Below are 21,358 nucleotides of genomic sequence, written 5' to 3'. Positions count from 1 at the left end.
TACTCGCTACCTGCTTTGAGAAATCAGTCTCGACCTCACTCACATGCACTTGTGTGAGAGGCAATGAGGAAATGTTTTTGTCCTCTAACAAAGTGCCGGTGGTCAGAGTAACACATTAGAGACTAACCGACAGGAATACAGTGGTGGAGAAGAGCAAAACAACACCCACCGCAGGACCCTAATGGCCAGCTGCACCCTGCTAATGATACACACACGCACAAGTATGTGCACACACACACATGCCCAAGAAACCCTGATGCTCCATTTCCATTGCAGGGCACCGTGTATGGTCTCCGATGTACACATGGCAGGAGCTTATTAATAGTAATCATGGGGCATGATGCAGGATAGAATCCAACATTAGTACTACATTTGGAATGGATTCAGCTAACCCCCATTCAATTTAGATTTGAATAAGAAATATATCCCAACCTGACCACATGCATATGAATTGCCACATATATTTGCTCCCACATGTGTCTGGTACTTAGTTCCAATTAGGCTGAAAACACTGCTGCTGTGACGGAGGCTGCTCACACCGTCTCAGTTATCACTTCTCTGCAGGTTCCACGGCTAAGGCTATTCATTTTCAGATGTGTGTGTGTGTAAGGGGGTGTATGTCCGTGTGCATGTGTGCATTGACATTATTTGAGCGGTGAGGTAAGTAAAGGGAATAAATAAGCAGACAGAGGTTCTGTCATGATGATGTTATTGCCGCTCTGGGTTTGCCTGCAGCATTATGAGGACAAGCACTGCCATATCCCTCACTGTCACACATGCAAACACACACATACAAACACACACACATGTGCCTGCGTACTGGGTATCTAGGATACATGCTCTAGGTAAATTTGCTTTGATCCACATTGTACCTAATTGAGTCACAGTCAATGTCTCTATTCCCACATCAAGGAATTTGAAAATGTTAGATTATTTCGCTTGGGGATTAAACCTAATTTTCATGTGTTACGCATTAACCTATTAGGCTGGTTCATCTGCATTGCTAATACCCCAATGCAGACAGCTGTCACTGCCCTGGAAAAAAACATGATCATGCAATCCTTGAATGAGTGATCCCTGCACCGATTAGTGGCAGAGAACTTCGCTGAGCCCAAGTGATAAGGCTGCAAAATTCCCAAGTTGCCAATAGCTCCGAAAATTATCAGACTGTAGGCAAAGGAGAAATTGTGCCTTCCAGCTCAGGGGCTTCAATCCAGAGTTTGCCCAGATTGACATTATTTAAAGCTATGGAAATGGGCTCTGGCTATCTGGAGGATTGCTAAAATAAGAAATTTTCTAGCAACATTTATGAATACGCTGACAGGAGAGGATAGGGGAAATATATATATATGTATATATATATAGTGTGCTATATATATGTTGTGAGCATTCTCAAAAAAGTAATTTAAGGGTAGTTTCATGATTTTATGATTTAATCTAGGTAAATAAATAAAGAGATATGCATGGAGGGAAAACTCATATGGCTGTAATATTCTTAAAGGACCTCAGCAATCTTTACTAAGAAGCTACTTTAACAGGAATCACTGTGCACTCTATGCATGGAGCAAATGCATTGTTTTCTAACCTGATGCAGCAGAAATGAAAACAAAATCCCTTGAATTGCTTCCCACTGTTTATCCAGGACACACTGGCAATGGAACATCTGTGCACTGAGTTGAATATGGGTTACATAGAGTTACATTGTGTTATATCCATTGGCCAGTACAATGAATCAATGTTCTTAGTAGATTCAGCTTTGGTGCATGTTTTGTAATATAACTGCAGAGATGCCTCCATAGTGGACAAACACACATACTGCTGGCACATCAGCTCTTTTTAGCATGCACAAGCATTAGTGAATTGTGAATGTGCCCATTTTGCATAGCTTAACACAAGTGTGCACAGTGAAAGGAAAAAGCACTTTCATGTGTTGGAAGATGGTATGCGTGTATGTGTGCACGGAAACACAAAACATTTATTTATCTGACTTTGTATGTGTGTGTGCCTATGAATGCAGGAGTGTGTTAACATTGCCAATAAAAATGTGTGCTGAACATGGGGTGTAACACTGCCCCTGAGTATCTATTCAAATCAACACAAACATCAATCGGCCCCTCATGTTTCCAGCCTTGAAGGGTGCCACTGTAGTAGTCACGCACATGCTCCACCCATGATGCATCTGTGGTGTTTTAATAACAAACAGAATATTAATCCTGTCCTGCTGTTTATTATGTTTTATTTTTGTAATTATCTGTTTTCACTTCTGTTTAAGCGCTATGCAAATGAGGTATATGCATGTGTGTATGTGTGAGTCTCAGGCCTGTGTGAATGCGGTACCGGACACTTCAGCATGCCTAATGGATGCAACTTCATTGGATATGGTCATTATCATGGATGTTCAAGAGCGATGTGACCTCACATTATCACAATAGATTCCCTACTATTCTCATCTACTGTCTAATTATGTATGGGTGCTGGGCACAGTGCGCTATACCCACACTATATCCACATTGCCAAGGCTGAATTGATTTTATCATAGCTGGCTGACTGTTTATGCCTGCTTAGTAAAGAGATGAAGCATCAGCCTAAATACAGCCATTGATGGTAAGGTCAGCTTTATTTAGTTATTCCCAACTGAAAATATAATTCTAGGCCTCGAAATTAAAATTCTAGAGACTATAAAGGCTAGTGTAGTGATAATTTTAGGCATTGCCTATCGGTAACCCAGCGGCTGTAGGCTGAATGTGGGGAGTCGTGGAGCACAAAGGCTAATCAATGTCAGGGTGGAAGCAGAGAATCCCCTGGCCCACCCTATTTGACTTAACTGCTCCGTTTGTGCTCCTACTGATCCTGTGGTCTTTGTGTACATTGTAATGAGTGCTGACATAATCCTACGGATTTTCCTGGAGGCCAAACCTTTGCCACCCCCATCAGGCCTGGGGTTTTTCCACCGATCAGGAGGGCTACCAGAGGGGGGAAAAGACAGAATCACAATGCTCCCCGACCCCCATGAGATACTTACATTTAGGGACGGTTTGAAGCTCTGTGTGATTGAGCTAGTAACCCATTTTAATCCTATTAACACTAGCCAACAAAAGCTAAATCTAAGGGAGGAGAGGCAGGGCTGGGGCATGGAGGCTGGACTGAGGATAGAAACTGGGGGCTGGGATTGGAAGGAGATATATGGAAACATAAAAATTGTGTAGCAAAAGGAATAAAAAAAATGCTGAACTGAAAAGCCTGCCCTTAAGGGTACTTGTTTTTCAGAAAAGGAGATGGGGAAGCAGGAAACAAAGGACAAGAAGAAGAACACAAGGAGGAGACAGAAAAATCAGACACAAAACCCCCTTTGTGCCAAGTCAGCCTCAAAGAGGTGGACCACCAATAGCCACTGTCAAATATACACAAGGTTAACTCATTCAGCAAACATCAATCTTGGAGCTTGAAGGACGTGTTATTGGCAGAACAGGGTAATAAATGTACAGCAAAGCACAGCACAGGAAGTGAGTCCAGTGCCATGTGGGTGTTGGTACCTCAAGGTCGAGGAACAAAAACTGAGGAGACTCTCAATGCACCTCTGTTTTGGGTGCATCACGGGGCAGAGGGGCCAAGTATGCTGGTGGTCCTTGCCCTAGCACCATCTGAGAGAGAAGGGTTTTACACATTTACTATGGCAGCTTAAACCCCCCCATTGTATGAAACAAGAGAGGAGTGACAAGGCCCATACATACAGAAAATGTTCTTTAGCCAAACTGGGGAGGATATGACTCTTTAAGGGGCAAGGGGGTGAATGAACAATAACTTGCCTGAAGAATGAAATCCAGTGTAAGGAACACTGATACTGCAGTTCCTCACTAGGTGTGTTAAGTCATCCCTCAGTGCAGTGCTCCATGCTTGAACATGGAGCACTTCCTTTTCTGTTCCACTCCCCATCTCCTTCGACTACTTCCGCATGCCTCATCACTATACCAATTTGTCATAATAGTGGCCTGATCCACCAGCTAAAGATATATGATTATAATTGTCAGTGTGGGGTCTGGGTGATGGGGTATGATATGTCATTACAGCTGTGCAGGGCAGTCTTTGACATGGGTCATTAGAGACAGGAGCCTTAACCAGAGATGCAAACCAAAGCTCCAAGGGGAATACTGGGCACCCCTGTTCGTGGCTCCAACATCATTATTTGGACATGACAACATAAAAAAACCCGCTTCTTTGCTCCTTTCCCTGTGGAGTATCTCCAGTGTGGTCTGGGAAGTGTGCATAATCAGTCAAGTGAGACACGGGATTGGCTGACTGGTTGAGACAGACAGTGAGCTCCTGTGAACCTCCTGTGAGGTCTGCCCTTCTCTCTTCCCAGGGCATGGTCCTTTAAGTATCCTGAGATCCTCCTCTGAGACAGGCTATGCTCACAGTAGCCTAGTATACATTTATGTATGGGCCTGACCTTTGCTATAATGAGTTCACATCACAACCATTGACCTAAAACAAATCCACAAATGTTCCCCACTGCTGAGGTGTGCGTGAAAATAAAGAAGAAGAGAAAGTGTCAGAACGAAAGCAGGAGTGAGCCAGAAAATAAACTACATGAGTGAGTGCGGTCTTGTGTAAAGTCCTGTTTTGCGAGTGTGTTAGCTTGGGGCTAATTAGATAACAGCTCATCTCTGCTCCATGATGATGAAATGGTTGTCTGATAACGATCCTGCCACTTACTAATGTTTACTGTGCTGAAAATAAACACTCAACAGTCTAGAAGCTGGAGAAGCTTCAGAAATATTTAACTTTTATGTTTTCTACTGATTTATATCATTGAAAGTTTGTATTTTTAAAAAAACTAAATTCATAAATATTCATATGATCTTATGTAATGTTAGATCTTTTTACAGAAGGATTCAGTCATTAGCTGTGGTCAGGCATTACAAGTATTTTTACCTTTACTTTACACATCCCTGTAGTTACACCTAAACGATATAAAGCCAAATTAAACCTACAAAAATATTGAAATACACACAATTGTAACACTTCTATTTTACTCATATATCAAATGGTCTTCAGTGTTTTTTATTGTTTATTATGTTTATTACTGAACTATAACTATATATAATTATGTATTATGGACCTGTGTATTATCTCTCCTAATTGAGTTTCCTTCTGCCTTCAACCCATTGTCATACGATGCTTTAGATTCTCACCAAAAGTTTGAGATTTTTCAAGCTGGTTGTATTACATCAAATTCCAATATCTAAAAATGATTTCAGTAAGTCAGAAATAGTGCCTAAAATATGCGTGCCTGTTTGTGTGTGTGTGTGTGTGTGTGTGAAAAAGAGAGTAAGAGAGTGAGAGGGATAATAAATAGCTTCTGTGAATGTGGGCCTCTGAGAGAATACCTTGACAACCCAGTGTGTGCCCTGTTCACAATAGAAGGGACCACCCTACCAGTTAAGATTGCAAATTCAACCAGGGGAAGTGGGTTTGGAGGAATTGCTTGGCTAGATTGGATATGACCTCCTGGCTACAGGTATATGATAAGCACTTATCTGTTTGCACTAACGGAGCACATGCATTCAGAGGCTTCCTTCCTTCCTGCTAGAGTATTTCTTCCATATTTCATTCCGTGTACTGTATGCATCCTCCGATGGTACACACATATACGCATAGGCGAACACACACAAATGCAGCACAAATGTTTACATCCCGGAAATAATATCTCCATACAATGGAAAGAAAGGCAGCAAAATAAGTAGCTGCCCACCCTGCTCCTCACCCCGGCTCATCCCTCTCATAATTAGCTCTCTTGTGCCGTTGTGCGCTGTACACAGCCTCCACAAAACAAGTGCTTCATGGGAGGAGGTATTTATCAACATTTCCATTTACTGTGTACAAAAAGGACATAAGCAGCACATTCTCCTCAGTTCATGGACAAACTCTTTTAATTCAGCGAGGAAGCGAGCGGGTTTTCAGCACACACGGCTAGACAAGCGTATCACAAATAGTGCCAGGCAGGCAGATAGGGGCTCATAACAAGAGATCATCAGTAATTTTCAAAAGTACTGAGTTCCGCCATGAACGGCGTTCAGTGGGTCAGAAAGTGTACTTGACAGGAAATATGCATACTGAGTGGATCCTACTCCCCTGCTTTTCATTTGCATTGTGTATTGATTTTTTTGGTCCCATTTAATACAATATTATGTGTGGGTCTACGGCGGCTTTTAGGTGTCTCTGGAGTGGACCGGTTCCATTGGAGGCTTAATGATAATTGCAGCTGGTAGAGGCAAGCTGAGGTAGATTTCATTGCAGGGCCATCAAGGCCCTCTCGCCCACCTCTACTTCCATTCCCATACCCCCTCCTTATGTTACACATGCACAGACACACACACACATACACACACTATCACTCAAGAAATTGTGGAAAAAGAACATATTAAGAGGAAAAGACAAGGTTTGCCATTATTAAACTATTTACCATTATACATGATTCATTATAGTAGGGGCATAACCCTTTAGGTTGCTTTTATTTTTCTACCAGTAACCTTTACTAGAGTGTATACTGGGGGTCTATGATGCATACAAAGATATTAACAGAAAGCTGCCAGCTGCTGCAATGCAAATCACCTTCAGCCTCTTCCCAGGAGACCCCGATTAATGTAATGCAATTATTCACAATATAGCTTCCTTTGAGAAAAATAAAGTCAATATGTAACTCCCTAATAACATGATACTTATCACTGGGCTGGCCTATAAAACTGTTAAACCATGACACCAAAACACACAAATCATATTAAGGTCCTGGTCACGCACCCTAGCTCCCTCTTTCACCCACCCACACTGAGGTTAGAGATGATTAAGCTGTCACAGACAGTGGGAGTGATAAGCGGCTATTTGGTCTACAAATTAGGCATAATTAAGGAGACATGTTGCCAAACAGAGCTGCAGATATCTTCATCTGCCCAAAATATGACAGCACCCCAATCCTATTTCTGGATTTACAGAGGCCAGTAGAGCTGGGGATGAACTCAGGTGTTACGGAGCAGATAATAATGATCGTATGCTTTAAGTCTTTCAGTTGCTCTTTGTTTCACTGGCTTAAAGGAAGCCGACCAAAGTTGTATATCTAAGGAGGAGGCCGGTGGCATCGATGACGGCTGTCTTTTTAAGGGCTTAATGCTCATCCCTTGTTTATATCTACAGCCACCAACAGACATGCACAAACATTAATGAGATTAAGAGGAAGCACTGTGCAATATTTATTAGGCTCGACAAACACTTCTGGGCTTTAGTGAGCTGGGAACAAGGCTCTCTCCAGGGGCTGTCGTTGGCACAGGCTGCCCAGGCAGGAGAGGCAGATGTCTCAAATTGCCAAGAGGATCTGCCTGCCTGCCTGCCACCCTCAAGATTGCCGCTCCACTTCTCCACACAACTTTAAAATACACTTGATATGTATGTGCGAATGTGTGTGCGCTTGAATTTCTATTTGTGCTCAACAAATTCCCTCCCTCCTTTCTGCTCCTCTTCATTTCCACAGCTTACCACCTCTCTAATTTTTATTTTCTCTGTGACCGCTCTTATAACTTAAAAATGCAAATGTGTGGATTGTTGTGATCATTGATGAGGACCTCTTTGTGTTGTGTGTTAACCTCCATTAGGCAGGATTACAGGGACAGAGGCACACTGGCATTTGGTCAGTGTCACAGTGACAGCACTTGCTGCTGGAATGCCCGGCTGTCACAGTCAGCTTTATCACTGGGCTTTCTCTCCTCCGAGTGTGGACTAATAAGCCTAGAAATTACAATTGCCTCCCTGCTGAATCCCTGATAGGCGGAAATAATGATATCAGTGCCCTGCTAATCTTCTTGGCTTGCCGCTTGGCATCAGCCTATTGAGGCACCTGTCACACTTACGCCTGATGAGATGAATTTAATCTCTCTGTCCGTAATGACAATAGGGCAATTTTAATGTTATGGATGATATTTGTCAAGGTTCTGTCGTAGTCTTTTTTATTTTTTCAACTCTCCTACTTTTGTAGCATGTATCCTATTTGAGACATTCTGTCAAAGTATCAGGACACTTAGACATTAGCTAAAGCAGACACAGATAGTAAGTCTCTCTTAATTTGATCATTTTAAAAACAAATGAAAAACAAGGTGCAACAGTGGTGCAGTTTCTGAATTTAAATCCTCAGAGTAAAAGGATGTTAACAGCGCTGATAGAGCTAAGCAGATGCGACCAGACTTCTGTCGAGAAAATATTTCTCTGTTAGCTATTACCCAGTGCTACTGGGTCATGCAGTGCTTCACAATGCCCTTCAACTCATTATAATCCAAGCTACATTTGACAATGTTCAGCATTCTCGCAATAGTAATGCATTTCATTATGAGGGATGTATATCATCATAAAGCCGTGCGTGCTTCCTCTAGCTGTCATTAATTTTCCTGGGGGACAAGTCCAAAGGGAAACTTAAAGGAAAAGACAAATTTATATCAAATGCAATTCTTTGATAATGGAGGCATCCAAGGACACCTTTCCAAGAATACGCCGATCTCTCTACCAGTTCTTTATGACCTAAAACCACTTGACAATTGTTGTGATGCATCAAGGTCATATGACAGTGCGGTGGTGACCTGCTTTGCCGCAAAAAGGTAACAATGAGAATTTAGAGAGTCAGGGAGTGGAGATATTTCTGACTCCATTTGCAGATGCGTATTAAAATATAATTTGAGCTGTTTTATTATTCCCATATATTTTATACTGTCAGCAGCACATAACATCCAACCTAAATTTCCAAAAACTTACTTTCTCACTTATTCACAAGAGTGACATTTTTTGAGTGACCTCTGCCATGACTGAAGAAATTAAGAAAGGGTTTTCTGGTGACTAGGGGCCTACTGTAGTCTTCCCAAGACGAAAAACCTTGCAAATTTCATATGACTAATAATATTTAAATGATGCTGCATATTGAGCAAATTATTAGATCATGTATGATTTCCATAATTTAAGGATTTTAAAATAGACAATTAGTAGGATAATGCCAGCCTCAAACTTATTGTGCACCAGTAAAAACTTTTATGATGAGTACATGGTGTAGACTTTTAGTTGGTGCCTCTAATAAGGTGGTTTAAACGATCCACCTGCTTGAGAAAATTGCAAGAATGAAGAAGAAGATTGCAATTTTCTGCCAAAATAAATGTTGCATTGGCTACATTTGAATTAAAGTAATTAGTCTTTATTTCCCTCACTGGATGCACAGAATAGCAGGTGCTAGTGGAAACTAGCAATAATGACATTTTTTTAAAAATCAGTGGTACTGCTATTGTGTCAAATTTATATGCTTCTGTAAAAATGTCAAAAATTGCACATCTGATGATTAAGTACAAGACCAAAGAATGCAGAGTGCAACTTTGTGGTAGCTCAAGAATGTGAAGTAATACCTGTACAGACAAAGCTGCACATCACCACAAAGCATCTCTGTTACTCTGTTCCTGAATGTGTTTTAGTGTGTTCAACTAACACAGCCAATGGCAAATGTTTAGCACCCCCCCACCACACACACACACACACACACAGACACACACCCCCAAGACTGCAGGAGGATCGATTGTCGTCATAGAAACTCTGTCATTAGATAAATGACTGCTTCCCCGAGCTGTCAGATTAACTTTGACAGAACAATCAACACTATGTTATTTATGCCTGGCTGACAAAGAATCGTTTTGGCTTGGCGAGAACCGAACAATCCCACTGTGTCCCTAGTTGTTCTATTCAGGAAAGTACGCCATGACAAGGGCTGAGTTATGGAACATTGGACTTCCTTTACTGTCTGTTTATAGGCCAACATCTGAATCGCTGTCCTATGTAATGGGAATTAGGCCTTAGTTATTCATTGGCAACTTGTTGAAATAGCATTCCTATCAAGCTGTGAGCTCTAAACCTACAGTTTTAAATTAGCATCTAAAAATACTGTTACATGCCATCCTGTGCACAACAGAACCAACAGCTACCTTTCTGTTCTTACCGTATGGTGCCAATTATTTCAGAGGGGAAGAACATAACAGATGTATATGAACATACTGTACGTACACAGAAGATATTTGCAGGGAAGAACAGCAGGGGGACAATAATTATCATCAGATTAGATATAGAAAAGCTATGTTAAAAAAACAAAAGATGTAGAGTTTACACCATTAACCGTGACGGAATGTTCAGTAACTTTCAACACTACTAGTGTATACAAATTCTAATCTGTGGGAACAGAATATCACCACACCGTCTGCTTTGTTTCCATCCTCAGTGTTTTTCCAAACTGATTGCCTCTTCGCTTTATGCTCTAATTTGAAATCTGTTTGGCTTTCCTGGAGAAGAGTATTGTTCTTTCCTGCACTGTGCTGTTAATGAGTATGGTTAAGAACATCATTATTTTTAAGTATCATTTGGGTGTTCACAGTGGGTGATCTCGACAATAATCTGTTTTCTTGTTTCATATCCAGAGTGACAGCAGTGGGTGCCTCTTTAATACCCAGAAAATCATTAGCGCTGAGAACCTCTGGTATGCTGGAGAGAGAGACAGAGAGAGGGAGAGAGAAAGAGAGAGAAATTGTAATGAAGACGTATTAACTACGGGTAATTTGGTTGTTCTTCAGCTCGAGTTTCCCTTCGCTCTGCTAGCTGGTTTTATTTGCATTGATGTCTCCTCAGAAGTAGTTTGCTTCTTGAACAAAGGGGCTGGCGTATGTTAAGTGCTTTTGAAATCACAAGCGTTCCAGCCATGAGGGCTGGGCTTGATGAAAGGGTGTGAAATACGATGTGGAAATCGATTTCAGTATCTTCATATTTGGCCTTGCCAAAGCAGTTTTAAGTCAAAGCAGCAGACATGGGGCCACTGTTTGCATGTGTGTATATTTAGCACACTTCATACAATGAGGGACTAAGAACCGGCAGCCCAGCTTACAACCTGATAAATTCATGCAAATTCCAGCTATGCTATGGACAGAATACATTAAAGCTTTTAGACTTGATGTGAAGGTTTAGCAATTATGAAAAAATAAAGAGAGAGCAGTGGCATGAAAGGATGCTACTACCCCATCAGTTTGAAGGCCACCACAGCTAACACTAAGCCACTTGTGAGATACAAAGGTCAAATACTTGATTTTCATTTCCTCAACAACAGACACAATCGTATTACAGTTACACTAATGTGAATGCTGTCATTCAAAAAGAATGATGGGTGGAAAAAGGGGCAAGTCACAGGAAGTCGGGGGGTCCTTATGTAGTGTATGCGCATCATTATACTCATTGCAATCTGTCAGAGCCGAACCAAGCTAGCATCATCAGTTTCTTTCCATTTCCAGAAAATCTGCTTTTTGTTTTTTTCAAAATAGCTACTTTGTTGCCAGGACTAGGGTCATCCATCCCTCTGACCATCCATCCATCCTCAGTGTATGTGTCTATTGAATGTAAATGACATCTCAATGTCTATACTGTCACAAAAGAGCCACAGTAAGCGGGGGCGCTGGAACAACAGTGTGAGGGCTCCTCTGTGGTGAGCTGGCAGTACCATCTGTGGGGATGGGTAAACAGGAAACACACACAATAAAATTATAAGGCTTTCTCTTTCTCTTTCCTCGCTATTGTACTTAATGGCAGATATATCCATCAAGCCGTTACACCATATTTAACACTGCTTCAGCAGTTTGCAGCTGTTGTATATTTTTCCAGTACAGAAAGAGAGAGACAGAGAGAGAGAGGGGGACAGAGAACAGCACTATCAAAAATAGCGAATAATCACTCCAGCCTATTGTTTTAGCACCTCAGTAATAAGGCTGTTTCACATGAAATCACTCAAAATAAGTTGAACTAAAACATTACATTACTCTAAGCTATACCCTGTGAGACAGGGCTTCTTATTGGTTGGGTGGCATCAGTGAGACTCCAGGTCAGGCAATGAGCTAGGGGAGTCAATTAAAGGAGCTCCATCTTAATAGGGCTGTGATGTGAAGCCATAACAGCATTATCTTGGCTCTCGCTTGAGGTGGCCAGATCTCTTTTGTGACATGAGCCAAGTAAATAAATAGCCAAATGAGGGCACACAAAAGCGTCGGCAATATCCCAGGGCACCTATTATGCATGGGGCAGGAGAAAATGATGCCCACAACAAATTGCTAATGATGAGCCAGTGATGTCTTGTTAAGCGACATTGTTTTCCCTCAGATCCCTTTGTGTCTGTACCGTGTTCTCCATTTAACGAGACTCACAAAAAAGCAGCCGAGCAGCTCTGCGATATTTTCCCTTTCTTCTCTCTTCCTCTTTTCTTTTTCCTTCATTCCGTTTTTCTTCTTCTTCTTCCTCCTCCTCCTCCTCTTCATCACTCCTTTGCAGTTAACTTGTGTCTGTGCCTCTGTTTTTCTATCCCCTTTTCCGCTGCCACTCAGAGGGCCTGATTTGGCGCATGAGAACATGCTAGAGTGGGCCTGCTCAGCAGGGAAGGGCCTTTTGATGCAGACCCCCCTGGGATCCATCCACTGAACCAGCAGTACGTATCACAGATGTGACAGCTTTCATCTAACAGTTAACTTTTCCTAATTAAAGTCCCAAGTCTAATTACACACCAGCCTATCTGATATTTCTAAGATGGCCATAGCAGTTCTGGGGGCAGAGCCCATCAAAGATCCAAGCATCGGTGATTGGAAGGGTGGGTGTTTTTTGGAAGGAAACTGAGCCTTGCTTGTGCCCTGTGTGGGCGGTAGGCTCACCTGGGTGTTGGGGGGGCTGTGAATGCCAAATGGCAAGGCCTCATCTCATTTGCAAAGATGCTGCCCCTGAATGTGGATGTGCAATTATGAATCAGGGAGAAAAAAAGACTGTTAAAGGAAAAAAAATGTTCTATAATTAGCAAGGCGACTGCAAGCACAAGCAGTGGAAATTAGTCCTGGTGTAATAAATTAGCCTGTGCATATATTACATGAAATGAACACCCTTGGGGCCTCGTATTAGCAGTTTTGGCTGTACACTCCTGTGTATTTAAATAAAGCAGTCACTCCTCCATTGCAGGCCCAGAAACAGACATTTCAAAACCTCAATTTTTAACAACTCATCCCCACAGTGTCAGCTGGGTGTGGTCTCTTTGTCTTCATGAAACCACATGGGCTATTGCATCCTGCAGCCTCAATTCTCTGCAGTCTGCCAGCGTTCGTGGATTCGTAATCATTGGATATTTTGTGTTCTATTTTACATTGATTAGAGTTACCCATTTCTCCCTAGCTATTTTCTCTAGCTCTGATAAACAAATGTGAAATTAGAACCAGTTGAGATGAGCTGGGAGAAAATTTGCATCAAAATAATACAGTGTGCCGCTAACAAACCAAAATCAGATAGCAGCAACAAAAGCTGGCAAATTGCAAATTAAAAGGCATGATGTAAATGGTATTTTGTCATTAAGCTTCAGCAGCCATTTTGATGGCGTGGGGCTGGTGGTGGTGGGAGGGACTCATGCTGCTGGTTGTGATGAGTCTTATCCAGAGCGATTATTCATACTTGTCCTTCTGCTTGAATTAAAGTAATAGTGCTGGAGCCAGTTAAAGCCAAATACTTGAATGGCTAGTGAACTCTCACCTTCATGCGCATCCATTTAGCTCACAAATGAAAGCCAAGTACAGTCAGTGGAAAGCCATAATAGGCCTTTCTTCTTGCAGAGTGTGGCCATTACATACTAATTTCTTCTGGAGGCTCTTCAGGAATTTAAACACTTGGCTGGAGCCGCTGAGTCTTGTGCTGAGATGAGCAGACCCAGCAATGCCAACACACAAGGTGTTTGTGCTGTTTGTATGTCGACTGACCACAATTGTTCTAAACTGAAGGGCTGCAGAATGCTGTAGAATGACTGCATCTTTTGTGCTGTGATTTTTTTTAAGATTATGATTGCTTTTTTTGTAGTTTGGAATCTTTATCTTAAAAACCAATTATAAAAAAAAAATGTCAAAAAATACACCTTGCCTGAAATAATTTTTGTATTTCTAACCATCCATTTGCATTCTTTATTCTAACAAGGAACAAAATCGTATCAAACGTTCATATCAGAATGGTGTAAAAACTAACCATAACTGATTCGTATATTAATAAAGTTGGTTACTGTGGTCCTAGCCATCCATTACCATTATCAACCAGCCCACATTGTTGATGAGTGGTATTTTTGTGCCAGATTAGCCACTGCACATCAGTAGCACCCAGGAGGCAGTGATTTAATTATGCAGTGTGGTGGGTGATTAAATGGCTTAATTAATAAAGACAGATTGGAAATTTGGCTAGAGTTGACAATATTTAGCTAGCTCACTAGTTTGTGTGGATCTTTCAATAATTGGTCTTCAGCTCTTTAGTTCAGTGTAATGCGTTGGTATGATAAGTGTGATGATGGCAAGACAGCTTTTGAAAGACTTCAATACTGAACAACAGTTGCATTCATTTGGTTATTATGAATTTCAAGTGATGTTCCTTTCAACATGGCTTTCCACAATAATTGCTAATATTTCTGGTAGCGACTTGTTAACTAGCTAATAGCTCCATTCAATGAATCAATAAATATGATTATCATTGCAACAAATGTTGCTAGCTTTGTCTCACGTGTAGGCTCAGCTGTTTCTAGGAAAACAGGATTTCACACTTCATGCCTGCTTTGGAGTCATTAGATTTCTGTGTTCCCGGCTTTCCTCCTGTGGTTTGAGACTGGATCTTCAGACAGGATTTTTCTCAGGTCGGGGCTTTTGTTGTATTTACTGGATTAGTTCAGCTCTGAGCTCTCTAACACAGCGTAGTGTACACTTGTCCATTTGATTGACGGCCTGTGGGGACAGAGTGAGCGAGTTATTTACTGCTCGTTTGTTTGCTCTCTTGCAGAGATATACAGAGATACTAGATTGTGAGGTAAAGTCAATGGTGAGTTACATGGGCCTTTGTCAATCACAAACAGTTGTGGCAAAGACACAATCATCGGAGCATGTCGTCTCCTGAGTCGAGCAGTGCTTGCTGTGAGTGCATATTGTTTGCAGCACTTGACACAAGAGTGTGAGGCTGAGAGAAGCTGCTCACTGGCCCTCAGAAGCGTGACGTTGTCTTGCGTACAGAGAAAGTCGACCCTGTCGACTAGAATGCTACTCAACATAATTGCCACCAGTGTATAGCAATTTGTGTTTTTTCTTCTTTGACATTGTGGCAAGAGTTACACTAAAGACAGTGTTTTTGCTGCGGTCTGGAGTGGTGCTTTAATGCTTCCTAGTCGCACAATATGAAAAGAAACATTGTGGTAGAAGTCAATAGTTGTCTTTTTAATAGTTTAACCCGTGCTGCACTGTAAATACTATCTGCAGATTGAACTTTCAGCTCCACTGGGTAAATCCTTTTCATGGATCAATTTAGTAAATGGGGCATTCTATTAATTTATAGCAGTATATGGCATTGTGTCCAGTCAATCAAACTGTCTAAAATACAATTATACAGTGGTCTGTATGTCTTGTTCATAGCATGAATGCAATACAGTAGATATAATTACACTATTTTAATCACACATACACTGCAGTCATAATCAAATGGACAAATTACTAAGTGTGCAATTTTCCATTTGTCTGTACAGAATTGCACTAATAGAGGCTTTAAAGCTGGATATAATTATTTGCTTTTCATTTTGCATGGTTACATTATCCCTCTCTATTTTGAGCCTTCTCTAGGTTGAATGGCAGTCAGGCGTGGGGTTCTACGCATCCATATTGAACAAAATACAGCATCTCATTTAATAAATATCCAGTTCTTTACTGATGTTTAGTCAGGTCACATTATGGTCAGTACTGTAAATGTAAAAATCACTGCCTTAGAGCGATGGGTTTATTTGAGAGGCACATTCAAACAGAAATGCTTTTGTCAATTTTAAAAATGTCTGTATTCACTGTTTCCCTCTTTCAAAGCGATTTGTATTTGTGTGCTAAAACTGATGGTGGCCTGTAATTCTAAAAAACGTTTACGAAAAATCACTTTCTACATGTTTAATGTCAACATTACAGACCCACAAGTCAAACTGTAGTGCACCGAACTTGACACATGGATAGAATTTTTCACAAGACCACTGATGTCCAAAGAACAGAAAGTAATCTCACATAGGCAAATCTAAAGACTCAACTAAGATTATTCAGTATAATTATACTAATAACACTAAATAAAAGTGAACAGTGGAGTAAAGAACACTTTATGCTTCGATAAAGGACAGTATATACACAGTGAGCTCCTGAACAAAGCAAAAGCAGCTCTCCATGTTGCTGCCACTGTCAGCCCCATGTCTATCAGTCTGCCATGCTGTGATTGAGACATCAACCTAATCCATGTTTACACTGTCCTGCATGTGTCACGCCTAGCTGTTAACCACACAGAATTAGGCTGTTTGACACGCCTGCAACCTGCCACTTGAAGCTATCACTGACTTCAGGCTCAAAGAGCAGTTCCAGTGCTTCCAGCAAGCCGTTGCTGCATTGTCAAGGGCCGGGAAAGCAAAAATAAAGCAGGAGGTTACAAGGGGATTGGGGGAGGGAGGTGATGGAAGGAGAAACGATGGATGGCAATGGGTAAGTGCCACTCCTTGAATATTCTCTCCGGCTCCCTTCCCACTCTGCCTCTCTCCCTCTGTCCTTCATTCTCCTCATGTCTCTCTTCCTCCCATCTCTCTCCCTCATTCTCTCTATCTCCCTCTGCTTCCCTCTCTCTGTTGCTTACTTAGAGAAGCAGCCAGTGTTTGCTTCTCCTTATCCAGGTTTCTAATCCGCCACCAGAGAAAGAGTCCACTAAATAGGTGCCGTCGAAAAAGGGGGAGAGGGACAGGCAGAACCATTAGAGGAGAGTTTATCAGAGTCGCTCAATCTGTTATCGCTCCTGTCCCTCTGTCCCTCCTGCCAGCCACCACCTCCCTCCCTTGTCACAGAGCTACTGATTATAGCCCCTACCAGTCCACACACACATACACACACACGCACACACACAGCCCACCACTGAATATGTTTGCGCATGTCCAACAGCTTTGTTGGTGTGCCTTGCCATAGGTGAATGCGTATGTTATTGTGTACTGGTGCTCATAAGTTTCTGCACCACCTGAAAATGGCTGCAGCCAAGAATAAACACCCCCCCCCCTTCCTCTTCAACCAGGGTATACTCTCAGTTAACTTCTTGTACCTGATCACAAAGGGCCAAAAAATAACATCAAATGTTGAGTATTTCACTAGAAACCGGAGTGGAGACACTAAGTGTCCCTGAGGGCATTTTGAGGTGTGAAGCGGTTGCTCTAAAATATGCCTGCGACGTTTTGTTGGCACGGGTGCCACTGGGACTGAGAAGGGAGAGGCAGAGTTTACCTAAAGGATAAATGTCAGAGGATCAGCTAAATTAGATCCTGCCTGTATTAAGACATCAACTGCTGCTGAAGTGTGTATGGTTTATGTGCGTGCTCTGTGTGTGTGTCTGACTGGTGTGTGAACCCCTGCTCTCAGCTAGACTGCAGTCCAGGCTAAAATGGAGCTCAAAATTGAAGTGGCAGAATAAGCTGTTTCCTAGAGTTCTGTCTAGTGCAGAACAAACCAGTGAAGAGGAGTGGTCCCCCTCACTTGTTTCACATTGGGCTGCTTATTGCCTGTGGCCAAATCAACTCCATTCTAATCACACTGTTTCTAATCAGAGAAAATGAATATTTTAATAACAGTTCTTAATAATGCATAGCAGTCTGCTGTTTATTTTTCTGTTTGAAGTCATTGGAAAAATAACAGGATAGTCAGAAATTAATTTAATCTACTGTTGCTTCCAGGCAGTTGGACTCCAATCCAGTGATATAAGGTGCATCAAAGCTCCTTGACCGCTATAGCTGCAGGCATCCTAGGCCTATCTTAATTTATCATTAGAGTTATACAGGTGGGCATGGTGTAAGAAGTGCAGCGGCCCTAGTGCCTGAAACACAGAACAGGGTGTCTCTTATAAACTACAGTCTCTGACAGTACTGCTGTTTACACTACTGCAGAGCCTGGGAAGCTTCAACACTCATCATACCTATAACTACCACATTTGTTCTTACATCCGTGGCTACCAGGAACACAGCCTGAGAAACATGCTGGCTATCAATTTTATGTGAAAATACAGACGGAAAATGACTGCATTTGGATACGGATTCTGTGGGTAATTTGCTGCGAAAACATTACCATGGGCTTTATTAGAATTTGTGTTGTTCATATTTTGATGTCTCCATCTTACTTTATGGGGGAGTAGAGCACAGCGCAAGGCAACAACAGGAAAATGGCTGGTGCAGAGTGACATTTTTGCCACTTCGTCCATGTTCCGTCATTTAGAAGTAATAGCTGTGACCACTGCCTCCGTGTTTACATAGCAGTGGGCTCCCAGCACCCAGCCTGTGACAAATTATAAAAGCCGGGCCTCTGTAGCCGGGCTGCATTTCATTAAACTTTAACTTCCCTTATCTGCAGCAACAGAGGATGGAATAATAAAGGCTGACAGGTATCTAAAGATGTATGTTTGGACTAGGGGACAGGAACAGCATGAGAGCCTTACCCAGCTTTGTCACCAAAGAAGGGACATATGTTGTGAGCTATAAAAACTGAAGGCAGATGTTGCTGTTTTACTGAAGCTGGGAGAGGCTGTAGACGCTGTTGGTGCTGCGTACATATGTCCACCATGAATAGCTGTCTGTTGCACTAACGATGCTTCCTGCTGCACATGACAGAAAGGAAAGGAAGAAAAATATACAGGGGTATTTGTTATCTGATCAAATCCAGTGACAGTTTAAATATAATCTTTTTCACAGCTCATCATCACAAAAATATGAAACTTATGGTTGTGTGTCTCAATGTTCAGGCACATTTAAAAATGCTGCACAAATGAAAAGTTAAATATTCGATTGGTATATTTCATAAAATGATGGATGAAATGCATGAATTTTATATAGTAGCCAAGCACTCATATTATATTTTAGAAAAGTTGAATATAAATTAAAGGTGACTGATTTAAAGATGTTTCTTTGACTGTGGTGGATGAATTCACAAAAAATAAGTATGCTGTCATTCATTATTAGTGAGAACAATATGCCTCAGCCTTGCTTGTCTCTCTCTGGTTGTGTTTTCCCCCTACACTGAAGCCTCTCTGAAATCCACTCTAGACAAAAAGACCCCTCAGAAAAGAAACTTGGATCTCAGGCATAAGTTGGATGAGGTTTATATCTCAAAAGGACAATGTGGCAAGGCCAACATTAAACCATGTTAAGATCTTCTGAGAGAAGCAGTTGATTGATTCCATAGAACCTTGTTCATCAAGGCCACCAGGTCTGAACCAAAGATATTTGGAATGTGAGGAAGAAAGAGGCAGTTACGGCAACAAAAAGCTGCTGAAGCAGCCTTTGTAAGTATCTGAAAGGACCTATCTACAGCTTGCTAGGCTCTCCTGTTGAGCAGACGAAAGACTACCATGTAAATAAAAGCCAAGGGTGAGCTCACAACTTTGCCTGCATGAATAAAAATGGCCACAATAACATTACAGATGCGTACACAAATAAAGCCAGCCATTCATTTCCTTGTAATACTCAGCAGGCGCTTTCTTTTTATTCAGTGCTGTAAAAGCATATGAATTTCCTGTGCAGTTTACTTCAAAGTAAAAAAAAATAAATTCATGTCATTGCATGACATGAAATAAATTTTGTTCATTGCATCCTCATTTTGAACTTCCCTTTGGGGATTAATAATGTTTATCTCATTTTATATTACCAGTGATTTTGTGAAACCAATGACCATTTCCTCAACCTGTAACATCTAGTTTCAAGACTGCCTAAGTGTGTACAATTTAACTGCTGCAGATTTTGTGCTTTTCTTCCCTGTTCTGTGGCTCTGCCAGTGTGTGTTGATAGACAGCTGCACAAATGCTGAGATGAGGTCAGATATGGCCATTCCCCCTAGGTGGTAGTGCTGGAAGTAAAGGGTATTGGCCAGCCTGAGGAATGGACTAGGTGGCTGAGATAGCCTCCTCCTGCAGGCGAGTAGGTCTGGAGTGCTGCTGCTGCCCTCTCCTCCCAGCAGCCATGTCCTGTTGGAGTGAGCCCCTTCACAAAAGCTTTGTCTGAGAAGAGAGTAGCCGAAAGGGCCCTCTGACACGCTGGACAAGACCCTTCAATATACAAGCGCCACCTTCACAGCCTGACTACACATGCACACACGCATACACATTCCACATACGCTCATGTGTGGCAACACACGAGTGGGGATGTTGTTTTATCTACTGTTTTGTGTGATTTTAGAGTTTGAACAGAGTGCTAAGCTCAAACACAAACATTGAGAGCAGGAGGCGAGAGCAGAGCGCCATCTGCCCCATTCACGCCCTATCAGGCTTTTACCATCCATTTCCAGCAAGAAAACCTCTGCATTCATTGCAAACCAGGGGAGAGAAAAGAAGCAAGATAGAGTTGTACACTGCCTGAGTAAGTTTTAAATAGTTCTTTATCTACAATGTTTTTGGCTACGTCTCTCGAAGGAGAAACAGAGATGTAATCAATAATGAACAACCTTGAAAATGGCTGTAAACAGATGGCATATTGAAAAGAAGTGTACTTTCACCTTCTGTACTTTCCCCCCATATTTCTGTTTTCTAAATTACAATCAGAAAAGAAGATTTCTCCATTGCGGAGTCCGTGCACCTGCTCCTGAAAAGACATTGCAAATCTTCCAGTCACTGCCAACACACATTTGTCTTTCATGTTATCCTAAATAAAAACCCACCTTCACTTGTCTCTCAGCAGACATTTCTTAAGTCTCCACAGATAACTCACACCATGTGTCACAAGGTGTGACAAAGCCCACAGTGTGACATATCTAGACCAACGGAGAGAACTCAGAGATGGAGAGGGGAGAAAGGAGAATGAAAAAAAGAGCAGTGGGGGAGGGCGTGTTAGAGGAATGCAGTGTAATGTGTAGTGGTTTTGTCCAGGTAACTGCTGGCACAAATGCGACTGTGATGCATTTGAAATCGGCCCTGGCCTGCCTACAAAGATGGACAGAGGCGCTGCGAGCACTAGCCAATCCATACTCTCCAGACACCTGCTCGGCTTGGAGAATCCTCAGATATTGACCTTCAATTCAGCCGGCATTCGGAGTTGATGAAAAGAGATAAGCGCTCTAATCTGTCCGTCGTCGTTCCGCTCCCATTTATTGACTAACTGACACAGACTTATTTTAGCTCTGGCTGCACGCTGTTGCCACACGCCAATGTGATACATAAACCTAATAGATGTTTATTTGAAAGAGGCTAATATGAAAATTGCCACTAAAGACACATGAATCAATTTTCAAAGGCA

This window comes from Mastacembelus armatus, chromosome 22 (genome assembly GCF_900324485.2).
Source record: "Mastacembelus armatus chromosome 22, fMasArm1.2, whole genome shotgun sequence".
In the NCBI taxonomy this organism is placed as follows: domain Eukaryota; kingdom Metazoa; phylum Chordata; class Actinopteri; order Synbranchiformes; family Mastacembelidae; genus Mastacembelus; species Mastacembelus armatus.
This window is presented reverse-complemented; position numbering follows the sequence as displayed.